The sequence below is a fragment of the Rhinolophus sinicus genome, chromosome 18, assembly GCF_057876585.1.
Source record: "Rhinolophus sinicus isolate RSI-liver-muscle chromosome 18, RSI-T2T, whole genome shotgun sequence".
Lineage (NCBI taxonomy): Eukaryota > Metazoa > Chordata > Mammalia > Chiroptera > Rhinolophidae > Rhinolophus > Rhinolophus sinicus.
Window position 1 is genome coordinate 59754279 of NC_142518.1, and position 19564 is coordinate 59773842.

Genomic DNA, 19564 nt, shown 5'->3' on the forward strand with positions numbered 1-19564 from the left:
GGGGGCGGCTAATCTCAGTGCCTAAGGCTTCCGTTCTCTGCTCGGCAGTGAGGGCTTAAACCACCGTTTTCAGCCTTTTTCCCTCAGTCTTTTCTCCGAGGTCTCTGCCGTGAGCGTTGGGTTCAGCCGTGTTATATGCTGCCCCCTCAGCCCTGTGGGCCATAAGCGGAGCCCTAGCAGTCCGAGTTCTTCCCTCTCCCACAGCTGCAGTAGTTCCGGGAAGCAGTGAGCTCGGAGCACTGTGCTAGGTCTGCATCCTGTGCCCGCTCGTCTCAGTCTCCGCACTTCTCCCTTCGCTTCTCCCCCGCTTGCGCGATTTGCCCACCTGTAGGTGAATTCAGTAGTGGGCCTCTTCGTCTTGCCTGTCTGCTGTGCAGCAGTGTCTATGGTGAGAACCTGCTCATTGCTCACGCAAATGCAGCCTGAAAGTGCAGGGAAGTTAAATCTCCATAGTTTCTTAATCCAGTTGCCTACCGATGGGCATTTCAGTTATTTCCAAGAAGCACAGGGTAAAAATCAGAGACATTTAGTGCAGGCTTGAGGTCAGGTGCTGTCAGGTTTCACCTGTGCTGCACTGGTCAAAGTCTGTGGGGAACTGGTTACCACAGATGTGGCTGGAATGAGAGGTGAGGCTGAGAGATTTGAAGTGGTGCATAAGACATGTTCCATGCAAATATTAAAATGACTAATCACCTATAAATGTGTCTTGAATGATATGTTTCAGATATCATTGAGCCTCAAAAGAATACTTTGGTTGTAATTCAATCTATGAATCCTGTAGTTGTTTCTTAATCACACAGACTTCACTCTGGTGTTTTGATATTAGCAGAGCCTCAAGATTGAATTACAAGATGATATTCAATTAAAACATATTTAAGGAAAAAATATGAAAACAAACTAGATATAAGGCAAATTGGAACTTAAAGGAGATGAAGACACACTACTCTCCTAGCAAAAGCAACATGACTTTTTTTAGAATTGGGTCTATTTGCAGGAATTTAATTGAAATAAGATGTTATCTGGAAATATTTATGTTTAGCGTGATTTTTCAAACTGTTTCTCAAATCCTGACACTTTGATACGCCAGTTACTTGCAAAATAAAATTAGACCCACTAACATTTAAAGTCAACTCCGCAAGGGAGCTGACTTGGTCTTTTATTCCCTGGACAGGGTTGCCCATAGAAACCTTATACATGTCATATCAAACAGTGCTAGAAGAAATACACTCACATCACGATGGCTAACAGAGAAACTTAGCCTGACAATCAAAACGAACAGTCACCATCAGAATGGCTGTGTGCTATAAAACATTTACTCATTGTGGTCAAACCTAGATGAATTATAATTAAGTAGTTTCCTCATTTAAGTCTAGTCCACTGACATCAATTTGATTTTGATTTTTAAATGTTGATCCTAACTCAGTTCCAGGAGCACAGAGCTACTTTAATTTTTCATTTCACTACTCAAGATGCCCTTTAACGTGCATTCAAGCAACAAGAAAGGAGCATATAATTTGGCTGAGTCCCAAAAATGTCATGTTATACTTCAAGGAAAACACCAGTGTTTTTGTGGACTATGACTACTTTTGCAGCAGAACTTACCAGTGAATTTGTCAATTAGCTGAAGATCAACTTCCATCCTAAGTTATACACTGACACATCCAATCCCAGGGATGTGGCGAAATACATGCGCCCAGTGAGCACTGTTGAGTCTGCAGGTCACTTTTGCAGGTTGAGTAGGAAATTGGATCCCCAGACAAATATGTATTTCTCTCTCCTGGTACCATGTTTCCCTGAAAATAAGACCAGGTCTTACATTAATTTTTGCTTCGAAAGACTCATTAGGGCTTATGTTCAAGGGATGTCATCCTGAAAAATCATGCTAGGGCTTATTTCCCAGTTCAGTCTTATTTCTGGGGAAACACGGTAGCTTTCAGATCAAGTACATGAAATAAAATGATTTAGTGTACTAAATCAGCAGATTCTGTATATGGGAGGTGATTTCCTCAATGGCACTGTGATTTCTCTCAGCTTAATTGAAGAAATCTATGTTGAGACCTCTCTAACTCTCATTGTTCTACTTAAGAAATGAAAATAATAAGAAATCAAATATTTGTGGCCAAAAAAAATGAAAAAAATGAACAATTATGTGGTGTATTTTAGGCTGTAAAACAGCCCGTTCAAAAAAAAAAAAAAAAATCAGTGGTGCATAATGCAAAGAGGACAGAATATGGAGCAAAAATATATAGATTTGTTTTTTTTTTTTGGTCAGTTAAGACTGGCTACATTATTCTGTGGTCAAGAAACTCCAGAATCTCAATAAAAATAGCAATGGCTTATTTCTCACTACTGGTACTTACCCAATGTAGGGTGACCATAAGGTGGGGAGCAGGAAGTTGAGGAACTCTGCTCCATGTAATCCTTATTCAGGCTGATGGAAACTCCAGCAAATTAAAATTCTGTCATCTCTATACAAAACTCCTGGGTCCACAGCAATATGGGAAGACAAGGCTAGAGAATTAAGCACAAGCATTTCAATGCTTCTTCCTGAAAGTGTCGTGTCACTTTTGATCTCATTACATTAGGCAGACCTAGGCGTATGGCCTCTTCTAATTTTAAGGAGATGGGAAAGTATAATCCTCTGTGCACTGGCCTGAAAAAAGAACCAAACGTACTGGAGGGTACTAGTAATGGCTACCACAGTTTGAAACATGACTATCACTTTTGCATATCCTTGGAAAATGGCTTCACTTTTCTGAGTCTTGGTTTCCTCACTATAAAGTGGGAATAATGATTTTTAACCTTAGATTAATTATAAGTATTAAATGAGATAAATCTTTTAAAGTATTGAAAAGAGCATCCTGCACATAGTAAATATTTGATAAATGATGGCCATTTTAGTCCAGACGTAAAAGAATCAGCTCTTACAGTCTTGAATTACCCAAGTTTATTATCGATACCGTGTTTCCCCGAAAATAAGACCTACCAAGAAAATAAGCCCCAGTTAAGATAGTCAGCCAGATGGATGCATTTAGTATATTATGACGATGTTCCAGAAGATGACATGACTCTATTTGAATAAATGTAGCTTGTTGTACATGAAAAAATAAGACATCCCCTGAAAATATGCCCTAATGCATCTTTTGGAGCAAAAATTAATATAAAACCTGGTCTTATTTTCAGGGAAACACGGTATTAACAAGATTCATTATCTTACAGCCAGTTTTTCCCATCACTGTACATTTGGCTTGAAAATGCTGATGTTTATACTTGTCTCCATTTGGACCCTCTAGACCTGAAGGAAGATAATTTTTGATTGATCAACATACTGCTACCATTGTTATAATTATTTCAATATAGTGCTACCATTGTTATAATTATGTTTGAAACCTAGTAAAGACTGGTTATAGAACAACTCTATTTAGATGAATAAATGACTTCCTTTTTAACATAACACATATTAGTGGTTACTATGTATACATGTTTTTGTTGCTTTAGGGATGTGCAAGTGTGATGCATGATGTCTTTAGTAGTTTTTATGAAGTGGTCATTATCCACATTTTATGCATCTAGCTTGTCTTTGACTTATATTGTCAGCATCTGGTCAGGTACCTTCCCTACCATTTCTTTTATTATTGACTCAGAGCACTTAGAATGGTGATCTATACATGGTGGGGATCCAATATATGTTGACTGACTATTGGAAGTGTGGCTTCTATGTTTCTAATTAATAAAACGGATGTATTATTGTGTTGAGACAAGTCATTTTGATGGATGTTTTCCTAAAATGTAATGCATGCATCTCTGCCTTTTAAACAGAAGATACTGAATTAGCATTCTCTCAGATTCAAACAACTCGAATTTATCTACCACGTATATTCATATGACCCAACATGTCTCTCCAGCCTTGATCTCTTTTTTGAATTCTAGGTATATATTTCTAACTATAAACAGGGTATCTTTATCAGAATCTCTCTGTCTTCTGTCACCTCCAGTTAAATATGGCCAAATCTGACCTCATTATCTTTCTTCACAAACCAAGTCCAGTTGTTCTTGCCCCAGTTTTCCTTATCTATAGTCTAACCCAAAATCCTTAGTCATTTTTAACTTCTGCCCTAGTGCTTACATCCAATCAGTAACCTAGTCCTATTGATACTACTTTCTGAATATGCATTATATCTCTCCTAACTTCTACTGCTTTACTTAATCTGTTGCCACTGAAACAACCACAATATCCCCCCCCAACTAGATGCTTCACCTCTATTCTTTCCCTCTTTAAATCACCTTTCACACCGCTACCAGAAGCAGCATACTGTTTTTTCCATTAGCTGTTTTTCTGTTTGTTTTTTTAGTGATACATTTAAAAAAGTGTTCTGGATACAAACCTGTGTACCTTCTCAGATAGCATCAACAGATTGCTTTCCAAATATGTTTGTCCACCTCTCGGAGTGTACAAACCACCCCCTTTTTATAATTCACTAAGCTAGCCAGAATCCAAGTTAAAGCCCAAGATCTCTATCCCCATCATATTTCATACTCCATGCAAAAATAAATGCAGTAAGTCATCCCTTCATTTCTGGCTATATGATCAGGCTTTCTGGGTGCCCTCCAGGTGGCTGGATGGTGCAATCTGGAAGTGTTGGGTGTTAGCTTATCCATGAGGTAAGCCTGACCAATAAATGAGGCAGGCAAATAAATGCTCCTTTCCTTCTCCCTTCTGCCTTCTGAAGACTGCTCCAAGAAGCAGATTCTCTTTTCAAGCTTTCTGGAAAAGTCCAGCAACAGCAGTGTCAAACTTACATACCTGCTGAGAACAACCTGCTGTGTCTCTTCACAGCACCAGCCCCATGATGAAGTAGAAACCCAGCTCAGGAATTCATCACCTCACGTTGCTTCTCTTTCCCTTTTATTCTTTACTCTCAAAACCCTGAAATTGCCCTCTGAAATAAAGTGTCAGCATGTTAATCTAGCCTTGGGCTCTGCTTACAAGGGCCCAAGGCTAAGACACATAGTGAAAATCAAATAGTGCAAAGAGGAGACAATAAAAAGTAAGTCTCCCTCACCAAAACAAAACCTGTGTTCCAGATCCTCATTTTCCTGCCCCAGAGGCATCTACTATTACCAGTTTTTGTGTGTCCGTCCAAAAATAGTCTATGCATATAAACACATGCATGAATATTATATACAGATATATGAATATTCTTTTTTCCATAAGCAAAAATAAAATATGCCCACTGCACCTGGCATTTTCACAGAATGAACTTTCCAAAACATAAATCCGATCATGTCGCACTCAAAAGTTTCTGACAGTGGCTTCTCATTTCCCCCAAATAAAATTCACATTTCTATCATTGAAGGCCCGCGACACTCTGGCCCATTCCCATCTAGTCCCCTGCCCTAACAGGCCCTTTATTTAGCCACACTCAGCGCCTTTATGTTCCCCATACAAGCAATGCTCTCATATGTCCATACATTCGTGCATGCTGTTCCACTTGCACAAAATATTCTTTCACTATATATGTGTTGAATGATTAAATGAAGCATCGAATCATTGTAGTCAGCTAATGACTACAGTTTGATCTTTTTAAGTGTTAGGGTGGTTTTTTTTCCTATTCTGTATAATTAGCTATTAATTTTCACAGTTGTGGACATGTGTTTTAAACAGCATCTGCTGATATCTCTAAAATGGCTGCACATTCTAAGGCAAGGTAGGCATAATGTTTTCAGAGGAAATCAAGTAGCCAAGCTAAGTAAAATGATATCTTTAGTTTTCTATATGGTAGTACTCTTCTAAGCATATAAAATCCAGGTTCTAAAACAGCTGGTTTTCTGTTACCGTTGTCAGGTGATCATTTAATTCTGGCTTTCAGTGGTGCCCCGGGTGACTATTTTTGCTGGAAATCTGATAGGTCGATAAGTGAAGTGTTACTGTTCCTTACATTTTTGAAAATCCTAATAGATAGCACACACGCACCGTAGAAAGAAAAGAAAGGGGCATTCAACCTAATTGCCTTTTCTCTGCCCAGCATGTGGAAATATCATTACGCATTCAAAAACCTGAACCCTCATTAACATCCTAGACATTATATATGCAAAACTGGAGTCAAATATGCAGAACTGCTTACTAGGAATTTGAAGGAAAGATTATCTGATATTTATACAAAATTATTAAAAGAAAGTGAAGTTTTCAGTCTGAGTTTTAGGGCTGTTTTAACTTTGTTCACATGAAGAAAACAAAGCTTTGAGCTTCTTGAAAGGAAGAAATTATATATGCATGAAGTATTGATTTATCCTTCTTGATCCTGTTCTCCCTGAATACTAACATTATGTAATGCATCTCCATTTGTTCATAATGCATTAAAGGGCATCCTAAATTTTTTCTCATACCTGAAGGTACTTTGAAATAAAAGCTTCTTCAAGTAATATGCCCTTCTTAGAAAACAGCTTCTTGTTTGCCCTTTTCTACCACTGCTTTCCATGTGGTGACTGATTGAAGGCCTACAAAGATGTCTCTGTATCTCCACAGCCAAAATGGATTGCATATATGCAATGCACCTTCTGTGAAAACTGGTTAGCTCAGTTGGTTAGAGCATAGTGCTGGTAGCACCAAGGTTGCCAGTTCGATCCCCGCTTGAACCACTGTGAGCCGTGCCCTTAAAAAAAAAAAAAAAAAAAAAAAAAAAAAAAAAAAAAAAAAGACTGTCATGCCTGTGTTCATCCTTAAAGAGGGATAAAACAATAACAGTTACTGAAACTAAACTGAAATGTCAATGCCCTTTAAATGAAGGCTGTGAGAAGTTGCAATTTTAAGATAGTTGCATTAGATATGAATGTAACAAACAAGATATGTGAGATGTTTAGAGTTTACAAAATGAATTTTATTTTGGGTAATGAGCAAACAAAGCAAATCCCTGTGAGGGGGAGAAAAGGGGTCAATTCTACTCATATAATATAGTGAGCAATCGTAATGCTTTTAAAAGTTGCTAAACATATTTAGGTACATTTGGCCATAAGCTACTTTATTATGCCCTTATAGGCCTCATACGGATTTATTACGTTTGATTTACAGTTATCTTTTTTATCTCACTATAAGTTTCTGTGGAATGCCTCATATAAAATGCTTCATTTCCAAGGGGTATGTGTAAAATGGTATTAACTTATTATTTGGGTAGACCTTGGCCTTTTTTATGACAGATGAGTAAGAGAATAGAGAAGTGAAAGATCAAGAGGTGACATGTTTAAAGTAACAATTAAATATATCTTTAGGGTCCCTAAAATAGGCTTTACAGTCTTGAGGTAAGTATACATATATTTGTAACCATAAGAAAAATCAAAGTAAAACCCTTTTCTGGGTAAAATGGTTTTCTCGGAAAAGTGGGTGTGGTAACTAGACCTTAGAATATGGAAAAATGGCAATTTTTAGTTACTATTACAAGAACAGAGAAGATAATTAATCCCCAGCACTAATATTTTAATGCTTTTTTTCCCACGCCAAGATTTAAGGGTTTCAGTAAAAAAAAAAAAAAAAAAAAAAGAATAACATGAAAAAACTAAGGGGAAAAAATCAATCAGAAAGAAATGAGAAGAAACTTAGCAGCATGAAGAAAAAGAAGCAATTAAACTAAAACCATCAAAGTACTGACAAAGACAGGTTCATTAAAAATGGCCGTTTTCAGGTATGACCTAATTCTATACATTTTAATAGGTGTTCCACCAAAAATGTCTTTTATAACTAGGAAAACTGATATGAAAGCATTCTCCCCAAATTTGTTCTGTTAACAGCATATTATCTATTTTCTGGCTATAATTAAACTAATGATAATAATAGATAATTATTATTATTGGTGACATGCTTATGATACATCAAGAACTATATAAAGGGACCGGCCCGGTGGCTCAGGCGGTTAGAGCTCCGTGTTCCTAACTCCCAAGGCTGCCGGTTCGATTCCCACATGGGCCAGTGGGCTCTCAACCACAAGGTTGCCCGTTCAATTCCTCGAGTCCCGCAAGGGATGGTGGGCTCTGCCCCCTGCAACTAAGATTGAACACGGCACTTTGAGCTGAGCTGCCTCCCAGATGGCTCAGTTATTGGTTGGAGTGCGGGCTCTCAACCACAAGGTTGCCGGTTCAAATCCCACAAGGGATGGGGGCACTGCGCCCCCTGCAACTAGCAACAGCAACTGGACCTGGAGCTGAGCTGCGCCCTCCACAACTAAGACTGAAAGGACAACAACTTGACTTGGAGAAAAGTCCTGGAAGTGCACACTGTTCCCCAATAAAGTCCTGTTCCCCTTCCCCCCCAAAAAAAAAAAAAAAGAAAAAAGAAAAAAAGAACTATATAAAGCATTTTGCATGCAACATCTCATAAAATCCTTCCAATCACTCTCTGAGGTGAATATAATGAATGATCCATACCATGTTTCCCCGAAAATAAAAGGAGCCAGACCATCAGCTCTAATGCGTCTTTTGGAGAAAAAATTAATATAAGACCCTGTATTCTATTCTATTCTATTATATTATATCATATATTAGACCCGGTCTTATATTACATTAAAATAAGACCAGGTCTTATATTAATTTTTGCTCTAAAAGACGCATTACAGCTGATTGTCTGGCTAGGTCTTATTTTCGGGGAAACACGGTAGTTCACAGACACAGAAACAGGCTCAGAGAGGAGAAGTAATCTGCCTGATATCACAAAGGTCGTAAGTGGTACAGCTGGAATTTGAATCTGTATCTCTGTGTGACTCTAAAAAGTGTTCACTAAGCACTTTAACGTGTTTCCCTGAAAATAAGGCCAGGTCTTATATTAAGTTGTGCTCCAAAAGACACATTACAGCTTATGTTCAGGGGATGTCATCCTGAAAAAATCATGCTAGGGCTTATTTTCCGGTTAGGTCTTATTTTTGGAGAAACACAGTAGTCAGTTTGGGACCACTTCTATATTGAATGCTGTATCTTCATGCATCTACTATGGGGTTAAGGGAGAAGCAAATGAGATCCGGTGTGAATGATGTTGTCTTTATGGCAAAACTGATAGATTCATTCCACAACATTTATCGAGCTTCCATTTATCATGAGGAAGCAGTAGAAATTGTTGCCAAAGCATGAGAAATACAAAGATGAATGATACGATTTGAGTCTCAAGTCCTTTGCAGTCTAGTTGGGGAGAGCAGACAAGTAAACAGATGATCATGATTCAGAGTGGTAGGAGCTATGGAAGATAAGCATAGGTTGCTGTGGGGGCGGATAGAAGGGACAGTGAACCAAGAAGATATCTCAGAAGCCCCAGTGAGACTTGGAGATGGAAAGAGAGAGATAAGCAAAGAGAGGTGGGGGTAGTAGGAAGACTGCCTTTTAGGCAGAGGGAGCATCATATATAAAGACCTGGAGAGGAAAGAGAGTATTGTACATTTGAGGAACTGCAAGCAGTTAAGTAAAACTATAACAACAAAACTGCTCGTGTGACTATATTGTTGTATCTCATCTGTTCAGTATCGGGGGTGGGTTTCTACCCTCAGTGATCCACTGAAGAGTGTCCTGAAGGAAGCTGAATTATTACATTTTTGGAGCATGTTTCTTTCCTACATCTCTTCAGTGCCCTGTAAAGTGTGTAACGTCTACCAACCTGTCAACTTTAACTATACCTTGGATCAAAGAAGAGACTGAATATGAGTGTCTTAAATAAAACCTTGGTACTTTAGCTGCTTGGTGAGATAGGTAGAAACTGTTTGCAACCCTCTACCCCAAGCATTTCAAAGGACCCTAGGCATAATTGTTTCTGAGTTAGCACACAGCAAACAAAATGCATTTTGACTGTGCAGGCCCATTAGGAAGCCAGACTCCAAACAAATTGTCATATAGCATATGTGCATATTTTATCCAATTTGGGCAATGAAAAGCCTATGCCCACATGGCATACGTTTGAATTGGCAGTCAGGTTGTGGCATGCTGAGAAGATGACTGAAGAGGATTTGGGAAGAGTCATGTAGGTTAAATGACATAATATCTCTTCAACTAAGCTTTTCTACACCAGTATAGGAGAAATTGAGGCAAAAATTACTCTTAGTATTATGGTTCTTGACTACACAACCATGAAAAGGAATTCTTAAGCATCGAATATTGCAAGACTTTTCTGCCTAATTCAACATATACTTACTGATCACCTACTATATTCAGATACTGGATTATGTACAGCAAAGGACCTAAAATAGATTGAATCTACTGGAGGTAAAGAAGCCAGTATATCAATAACCTAAACATATTGAGGTATCATTTAATAACTATGAGGAAACTTCCAAAGGCTTCATGGAGGAGGTAGCATTTGAGCTGATCCTTGACGGGAACATAAATTATCAATAGGTGAAGTTGGCAGGAAAATATTGTGGGCTGCAGGAATAATAATAACAAAATAAATATAAACAAAATAACAAAAACAACAATAAAATGTAATGGTTGTTGAGAGCTCACTATCTGCTAGGAATTTTTCTAAAAAATTCATGTCTTTAGCTCATTTAGCCTTCACAGCAACCCTAAGTTGTAGGCACTATCATTATCCACTTTACAAATGAAGAAAATGATTTATGGAAAAATCAGAAAGATTAAATAATCTGCCCAAGGCCACACCACTAGTAAGTATTAGAGCTGAACTTCAAAATAAGGCAATCTGACCACATAACCTATGTCTCTAACTGTTCTCTCATAGTATATGAGTAAAGAAGCAGTAGTGGAAAAATATAACAACGTGTTTGGAACATGTCAAATATTCAGGAGCTACTGGGGCAGGGCATAAGATAGAATAAAGTATAAATAATGAGAGAGGAAGCTAGGAGAATAGTTTGGGACCAGATCAGCAAAAACTCGAAATATCATGCTTAGGAATTTTCAGTTCATTATGAAAACAATGATTGGAGTAAGATTAGGGAGTAAAAATGGCTTTTGAGTAAGTAAGTGACATAATGCAAGCCACTTTGGGAATAGAATCTTAACCATACCATAAAGCAAGCATTTAGAGATAAGGCCATCTGGGCAAGAGACAAGAGGTGGAAGCAATGAAAACAGATAATGTCTCTTCTATGAGAGTTGCTACCTTAAATGAGATGGAGAACAAATGACACATTCGAGTTTTGGTGCTAGAATGGAGATCATTAACAGGAATATGAAACATTTCAAAGTCCATAGCCCAATTCAAGTCCTTAACCATAATGTTATTTATATTGCAGCTATTTCTGAATCTTCCCAGCAAAGATATACCAGATAGGTTTCCTCATGTCATGACCAAAATAACTAATCTCAATTAGAATAGTGCTTAAGAAAGTGTCTTGTACATGACAGAAAGTTAATGCCCTGTGAGGATTTGACAAAGAAGCCCTTATCATGATGACTTTTACTTGAGGGCTATATACACTATTTTAGAGGCTTATATTCCCCACACTACATTCAAGGGCATCATTTCATGCATTACCACATTACTTCAGCAGTAAATTAAATGTTATCCTAATAGCCTAAAACTATTCAATTATCTCCTGAAGTCTGACTTCCAATAAGGGAATGACTTAGCTGTGGGGAGAATCTGGGACAACTAGTTGCTTATTGCTTGAGAGTATTAAATTGTACCTTAGAAGTCTGAGTTCCTACTATGGAAAATGCGGTGTACTTGGCATGAGGAGCTCATTTTATCCACAGAGTCCAAGAGGCAATATAGTGTAGTAGTTAAAAGTGCAGTACGTTTAAGGCCACACTGCTTGGATTCAAATCTCAGCTCCCCACTAACTGTTTTGACCTTGGTCGGGTTACTGCACAACTCTTTGCCTCAGTGTCATCATTTGTAAAATAGGAATACTAACATCATCTATTTCAAACAGTGAAGAGTAGGTGAGTTAATACATGCAACTCTAAAGCCCTCAGTACATTGCCTGGAATATACAGAATTTGACAAATGGTACCTATTATTCTAAGAAGATTCTATAGAACGTTTACATGAAGAGCTACAGTTTTCATATTATTTCTCCATTAAGTCATTGGATTGTCTTTGTATAAATTAGAAGAGCCAACATATAAATTTTATACATAATAACTGCCTCATTTTCTTTTAAATTTCCAATTTGCCTTGTGTCAGAACTAGCAGCAGTGTTAAATACCCTATGTGATGTAAGAGGGAATAAAAGTCTTGGCTCTATCACTTACTAGTGAAAGGAAAGTGACAGATTAGAAGCTTCCATTCAGAATTTACTGGCTTGTCCCTAGTTATCCTCAACATCCATGGTATATGTTTCTGTTAGGAATGCTGTTATTTATTAGCTTGCCTACAAGAATTCAGCTAACAAAATACATGGAAAGAAACTAGGGAAAAACTGGTAGGTGAAGGAAAAGTGTGCATGGCATGCTTTCTTTATTTGTTGCAGACTGATAGACAATTCCATAATTATTTATGTTCAACAGCTTTATTGCAGTAATCTTCTCCATGGACATTTTTGACAGGGATCAGAATTTCTTCCTTTCCCTGTGGGAGGTGATCTAGTGTCTGCAAAAAGTGATAAAACTGAACAACATGCTTCAGTGCCATAGGTTTGTTACCCTATGATCAGAGTGCCAATTACCTAACACCTTCCTGGTAAAGCTCCCTGCAAAGAGTCTAGGGGATAGAGGATGGAGGATGCAGGAAGGTGTGCAAGGGGAAATGATTATTGATTCGGACAGGAGCAGACTGTTGTGTACAGTGGGAATGGGTATGTATTGAGAGACCTGGTTTGGTAGATTTACAATGATTAGGCCAAAGCATGACCCCTTGAGCCCGTGGTAACCTCATTGGATGTTCAGTGGAGATGCTTGTCTTTCAGTGTCATGACTCTTAGAAAACATCAAAATGTGAGCAGAAAAAAAAACAAAAAAAAGAGGGAGAGAAAATAAGCTATTGATTTTCTCATGTTGTCTTAACCTGGAGCCTAATTGAAGGTCAGTATATGTATCCATTTCACAGACTGATTTTTGGATAAGCATTATGGTTTCCTGATAGGCACGCCAAACAAGGCTTATTGATATTCTATGGATGCTATCAAAAAGAAGAACATTTCAGCTGAGGCAAACATTCTCTTAGGAAAATCGTACCCAAAAAAGATAAACTGCAAAATAATTGGGCTACTTATCAAGAGCCCATACAAAAGAGGGGATATCTTGATTGGCTCAGTGGCTTGGATAGAAGGCAGAGAAGGAGACTTTGAGTGTTGTTTGTCATTATCTATAGCAGAACTTTAAAAAGTGTATTTATATGCCAGGGGACTAACATCTACTTCTGTCTTCAGTTCATCCTGTTATGTAGCAGTAAATGTATATTGTTATCTTCATCTTTTCCACACTATATAGTGGCAAAACTCATGTAAAAATATGACTCATTATGAGGTACCCAGAATAACTACAAGGAAAAGAAAAGCAATGTGGTTCCCTGATTCAATGCAATGACACTGTCTCCCCAATTCCTCTTTCCCCCTTATGCACAGCTCCATCTGCTTTTATAGTATCTATTCAGGTATATAATTACTGTCCGTAAAGCCCATGGCTTACAATGTCTCATAAAAGAGATTTGGAGAACTGCTTTGTGATAACAAGAAGTGAGAAAAGCCTGGCTCATGTTTGGCTTATGTGCCACATGTGTAAGCCCAGTTTCTGATCAAAACATAATAAGAACTGGCAAGAAATTTAATTATTATAAATAGGCACAAATTTTCTTTTCAGGATGATGGAAATCTTCTAAAATTAGACTTTGGTGATGGATGGACAACAATATAAATAATGTAAAATTCATTAAATTGTACACTTAACATGGGTGACTTTTATGTGTATAATATACCTCAATAAGCTGTTTTGTAAAAAAAATAATAATAATTGGCAGGAATGACTTTTTGGACAAATCCACATAATGCTAAAAACCTGGATGAAAATAGAGAAGTATAATTCATATCTGGATGCTATATCTACAACAGTAGTGCTCAAATTTTTTGGTTTGTGAACTACTCTTGTAGGAGAAAAGGCCCCAATACCTACTTTGCACCAACTCCACTCAATTCTTCTAATTTACTACTGTAAAGAAAACTACACCAAACCCCTCCCAAAAGACTGTGGCAACTGCAGCAATAGGGTAACAGCTGCCTGGCTCCTTCACATGAGGCTTAACTTAAAACTTTTAGCAGTAAGATGTCTCTGCAATTGGTCCTCTTTTTTTTCCTTCTCTTTCTTCTGCCTTGAAATTTCCTCTAGATTGTAATACATCTTTTCTCTGCTTCTGGACTGGCCTCCTGTCCAGCTGAAGATCATTGAATATTCTAGGCTACTGATCTACAATATACGAAATGTTTTATATGTTCCAAAAATCCGCTGTTCAATTATATATTTCTTAACTTTTCACTCAAGATCAACGGTCTACCTCTCTTTCTTTGTATCACTGAACCTATTCATTGCTCTGGCCAAGAAGGTAAATAACAGACACAACACTCACTTCCCCTTAGATTAAAAAAAAGTTTCTAACCTCTACACATAATTGTTAAAACAAAACAAAACAAAAAAACACTCTGAAAGGAAACAGTTGGTGGATTGATATGGATGTGGGAGAATGAAGTTGACCTTGTAAGTGGGTCCTATCAACAGTTGTGACCTGCATCAAATTAGGCCAATTGAATTCCACAGTTCGGGGACAGGGGGCAGGGGGCAAAGATTATTGCACCGTTTCATGTTCACTTTCCAAATTCATGTATTGTCTAGCTTTAGTGATAAAGATGATTTCAGTTGCTCTATATATTTATGAAACTTCAAATGGCTCAAAGTTTCAATAAGTACACATCAAGGTCTTTTGTATAATCCATCATAATTTAATGCTGGAATGATTTACCCTTGCGTTAGCACATGCAGGTGTACTTCTTGGCTTTGAATTCAGAATCCCTAATCTCTCCTTCACCTATACACACTTGCAACCTTATATCTAAAGTTCTTATGTAGCCCCAAACATTACTCTGTTCTACCCTAACAAAAACCATTCTCTATATAAAGTGATATGTGCACACATCATCTCCCTTAACCTCCACATCTGTGTCTGTTTCTAGTAGCTATTTCTTTGATGTGGAATCCTTTCTTTCTTTGCATAAATTTACTATGACCCTTCTCACCTTTAAAATCCAGCCCAAATTCTTCTCCCATAAGAAGTCTTTTCTGATTACTTCAATCGGTTTTCATATAAGAATACAAATTCTACTGTGAGCATCATATCCCAGAGATTTTATTAGTTGGCCAAAGTCAAGCTAAAGGAAGTACTCCTTGAAGGAAAATTATGTCATTTTATTCCATAACTCCACACAAAGTCTTAAGACATTTGTTAATTAGCTTTAAGATCAAAAAGGGATTTCCCCATCCTATTGATAAAACATGCTGCATTTGCTTAACTGCTCAGTTACTATAATTTATAAAATATGAATTTTGTTACAACTGTGTTGGCCCACACTTTTTCTTGAGAAGGTATAAAATGGACTTCTGCTGGGCAAGGCTATTGAAAAATTTGATGTATCAAGTCATCTGAATTGGTCATATAAATCCGAAATGATCATGAGAATCAAAATAACAAATTTTTTAAATTTTTGAAAATAACACTGGCAAAATTATTTCTATTTCATTAGGCTAAAAGTGCATAAATGTCTTGATCGGAAATTACTAAGATGCTCTATCTGCACATTGTCAAAACAAACAATAAAGAAAAACAAAGCCCAAAGCCTTAGTTCTCATTTAGATTGTATCGTGTACCTGCCTTCTTTCCTTCATTCCTTTCTTCCTTCTCTCCATCATTCCATCCATGCTTCCTTTTTTTCCTTTCATAAACATTTATCAAGTACTGTACCTACTACAATGCAGGGAAACACTTTTATTTTACCTCCTCTAAATTGGCCTATTTATATTCCCTGAAGAATAAAAGGCAGGGTAGACTAGGAAAGAGCAGCAGATTGTGGCAAGGCCCACTGCCTACTTTTCATTTGATACACACATCTGTTCCAGTGTTTATTTTCATGAATCTATCAAGAACTAAAGTCCTATTTAAGAATCAGTTTTTCATAGACATGACATAATTTTTAGAGAATGAAAGCAGTAATATGTGGTTTGGATTTTTCTTCTATCAATGCTACTTTCTGTTATTTTAATAGTAAAAAGACCAAGCACAAGTAAAGTTCATCTGTATTTTTTAATTAACCATTAAATATTTTCCATGGTCAGTTTAACTTGCTTTTAACGTCACATTTCAGCTATTCAATCCAGAGGTAAAAATCTTAGTGCAGTGAATAAGGGTTTCTTATCTGCAATTCATGAGGAAATAGCCAGTGATTATAACCTAATGTTTCCCTTTCTATTTCCTGAGATGCTACCACACTTTTCCTGCTTCATTGGGAAAAAATTCCAAGCCAAGCATCATAGTTTCTTTAGAACTACTATCACAGAGACAGTCATACCAGTTGTAGAATCTGAAAAGTGGTATTTTCCTAATCCCAGCTGTTTCGAAAGCCTTTTGAAACCAGCCAGATCACTAATGGCCGAAAGGGTTATATATTTGTGAAACTTACATTTACGACCATTTTCCTTCTACAAGTATGCTATCATCCTCCCTTATCGACCATACTCACATTATAACCTTCCATTTTCAACTTTCTTAAATTACAATTGTTTGTTTGTTTGACTATAATAAAGGTGAGCATGGTAAATATGGAGAAAACTTTAGTTGGTGAATGAGATTTAGGCACCAAAGAAACGGCGGCTTTTTTTCACTATAATGCCTGATCTTCCTGCCATCAGAGCAATTATTTTAGGATAGGGTGGCATCTTAAGGTAATTCCATGTTAAGTAAAAGAATGTTGTCTACAAAGAATAAATCCATTAGCAGTTACTAAAATGTCTGCAACAGGTTATCTAGGCGTGGCAATGAAAAACATGAGTAAAGCTTGGAAGGAGGGGAATAGCTACATTTTGATGAGTGAGAGGAAAGAAAGATTTACTGTGCATGAAAAGTAGATTTATATTGAAATTCCCCATGAGAATCCCTGAATAACATGAGGACACAGATGCCTAGATAAGACAAGGAAAATAAGAAGGGAGATTTATGTAGATAGGAGAGCGAAGAGAGCCAAAGATAGACCTCAAAACGTAGGGTGGAGCCAACGTTGGTCTATAATAGGAAACACTGACTTGAAAGTGAAAAAATTATATAAATCTAATGTGAGCATGTGTGTACATCTATGCACGTGTGTGTGTGTAGATGTGTGATTGTCTATGTTTTATAGAATGTTCTTCACTAAAAATCATATAAGTACTGATATTGACACAAAGATTTTAAAGTAAAACAATCTTTGGAACCAGGCTAGAAACAAAGGAGACTTTTAAATAGCTAATACCATTTCACCTATTAAAGGACTGAGGAAAATGCTAGAACAATTTACGGAAAAATAAGATAAAAGTATGCCTTAACACCTATGTGGCTGTTCATGGCTCTGTTGCATGTCAGCAGCTCCGATTTTGCACTGGGATCTTTGATAGCATAAAAGGCTCAGTCAGATCTTGCTTGATGTTCAGTGGCTGAAAAGACATGCTCAGTTGTACTCTGTAACAAGAACATCTCTTACTATTCTTTGGCACCATTAACAGTGGTACACAACTCATGCTCTGGTCAAGGAGATTTTGAGTCATTTCGTAGAAAGAAGTGAGAAGAATAGCATTTCTAGAAGTAATTAACATTTAGCTAAGCGGACTAAAGAATAAAAGTTTGTATCAAGTACAGTAGTTTTCAACTGGAAAAGGTAAAAGAAAATTCGGGAAATTAAAACCCCACGATCAAGGTGGTTGTCCTAAGAGGGCACCGAGTTTATCATAACTAGGTTTAACTCTCCAGGCTCACGTGACTTCATCCTGTTCAAGAAAGGAGTGAAATTACCCAGGTTAAATTAAATGTATGTAAAGTCCAGTACCTAAGTTCATAAAACTACTTCATATGATATGATATGCTATGAACTGATTATCCCCCCATGCCAAATTCATATATTGAAGCCCTAACCCCCATTGTGATTGTATTTGGAAATGGAGCCTTTGGGATATAATTTGGGTTAGATGAAGTCATGATCTTATTATAGTGCCCTTATAAGAGGAGACACCAAATAGATTGCTTTCTCCCTTTCCCCTTGCCATGGGAGGACACAGCAAGAAGGCTGCTTGCTATCTATACTCCAGGAAGAGAGTCTCACCAGGAACTGACCGTGCTGGCACCTTGATCTTGGACTTCTGGCCTCCACAACTGTGAGAAAACAAATTTCTGTCGTTTAAGCCACACAGTATGTTATGGCAGCTTGAGCTGACTAAGACAGACAGGGAGATCTAATGAGCAGTCATTAAAAAAAAAACACTAGGATTTTCAGTTTACTAAAAGACTGACTGACATTAAAATGTGACAAGGCTGAGAAGAAGTAAATGCTGAGTTAAGCTGCAGTGATGAAAGTATAGATTCCACTACAAGAACAATAACAGCAGGTCATGATACTCCTTTACTTGGGTGAGTCCACTTCTTCAATGTTAATACTAAATTTAGAACACTGCATTTTAAGGGGGAGAGTTACAAAGCAATGTCCAAAAGAGTATGGCCCACATTTTAAGAGGGGGTAAAAAAGCAGGCCATTATGGAAACTGGGTATTAGGTACACCATGTTGCACAGTGCCCGGGGAGAGCATTGACACTGTAGTATGAGCAACAGTACATAGCAGCCCTGCTAGAAATCAAGAGAGGTGGCTTGTAGTTGTGTTTTTTTCCCCTAAATAAAATGAATGTGTAACTTTGGGCAAGACAGGGTGGTAGAGACTCCAAGCTCCGAGGTGCCTTCTATTCTCATTTTTATGGTTCTATAAATGTTCTTCTATATGTGGTAGTGAACTTTTGAATTGAAGATGGATTGACTACTGTCAGGAATACTGTAGACAGCTTCCTCACAGTCGGTTAGGGCTTGGATTATATAAACTTTAAGTCTCTTCTCACTTAAGAGTGTATGATTTCTGAGTCCAACACCCCATTTAAAAACAGGTTAAAATAAATGAACACTTTTGGAGCAAGAAAACTGCTATCAAATTATAGTGATATGTCCAATATGTAATTAAGTGTTCTTAAAACTTTGGTACTCAACACAAAAGAAGGAAAGAATGAGTCATCTGAAGAAAGAATCGCCATGAGTTTTCTAGCATTGTATTTGTCTGTGCAGTCCTACTGGGACATGTGTTTAGCTTGAGGAGTCTGATGAGGAGAAGGAGAGCTGAAAAGAGCAGAGTTAAGACTTCTATCAAAGTATTTCAGGTTCAAATAGCTGCCATTTCATTGGCTGCAAATCACTAAACATTACTGGGATGGCTCTGACCAATAGGATGCAATAAAAAGAACACTGGACTTGAAGCGTATGATTTGGGTTCAAATCTCAGATTTACTAGTTACCAGCAATGTGATTTTAGGCAAATTTAATCACCACAATTAATGTGATAAAAAGAACAATAATCAATGCTATAAACT

At 37.4% G+C, this 19564-nt stretch overlaps 1 long non-coding RNA gene across 1 annotated transcript in view; it reads right to left on the minus strand.

Moving 5' to 3' along the window:
* Positions 1-6393: 6393 nt before the first annotated feature.
* LOC148754629 (uncharacterized) overlaps positions 6394-19564 on the minus strand; it is a 74303-nt gene continuing 61132 nt past the window's right edge. Inside the window, exon 3 of the long non-coding RNA XR_016019930.1 lies at positions 6394-6653. This is a non-coding gene — a long non-coding RNA (uncharacterized LOC148754629). The remainder of the gene's footprint in view (positions 6654-19564) is intronic.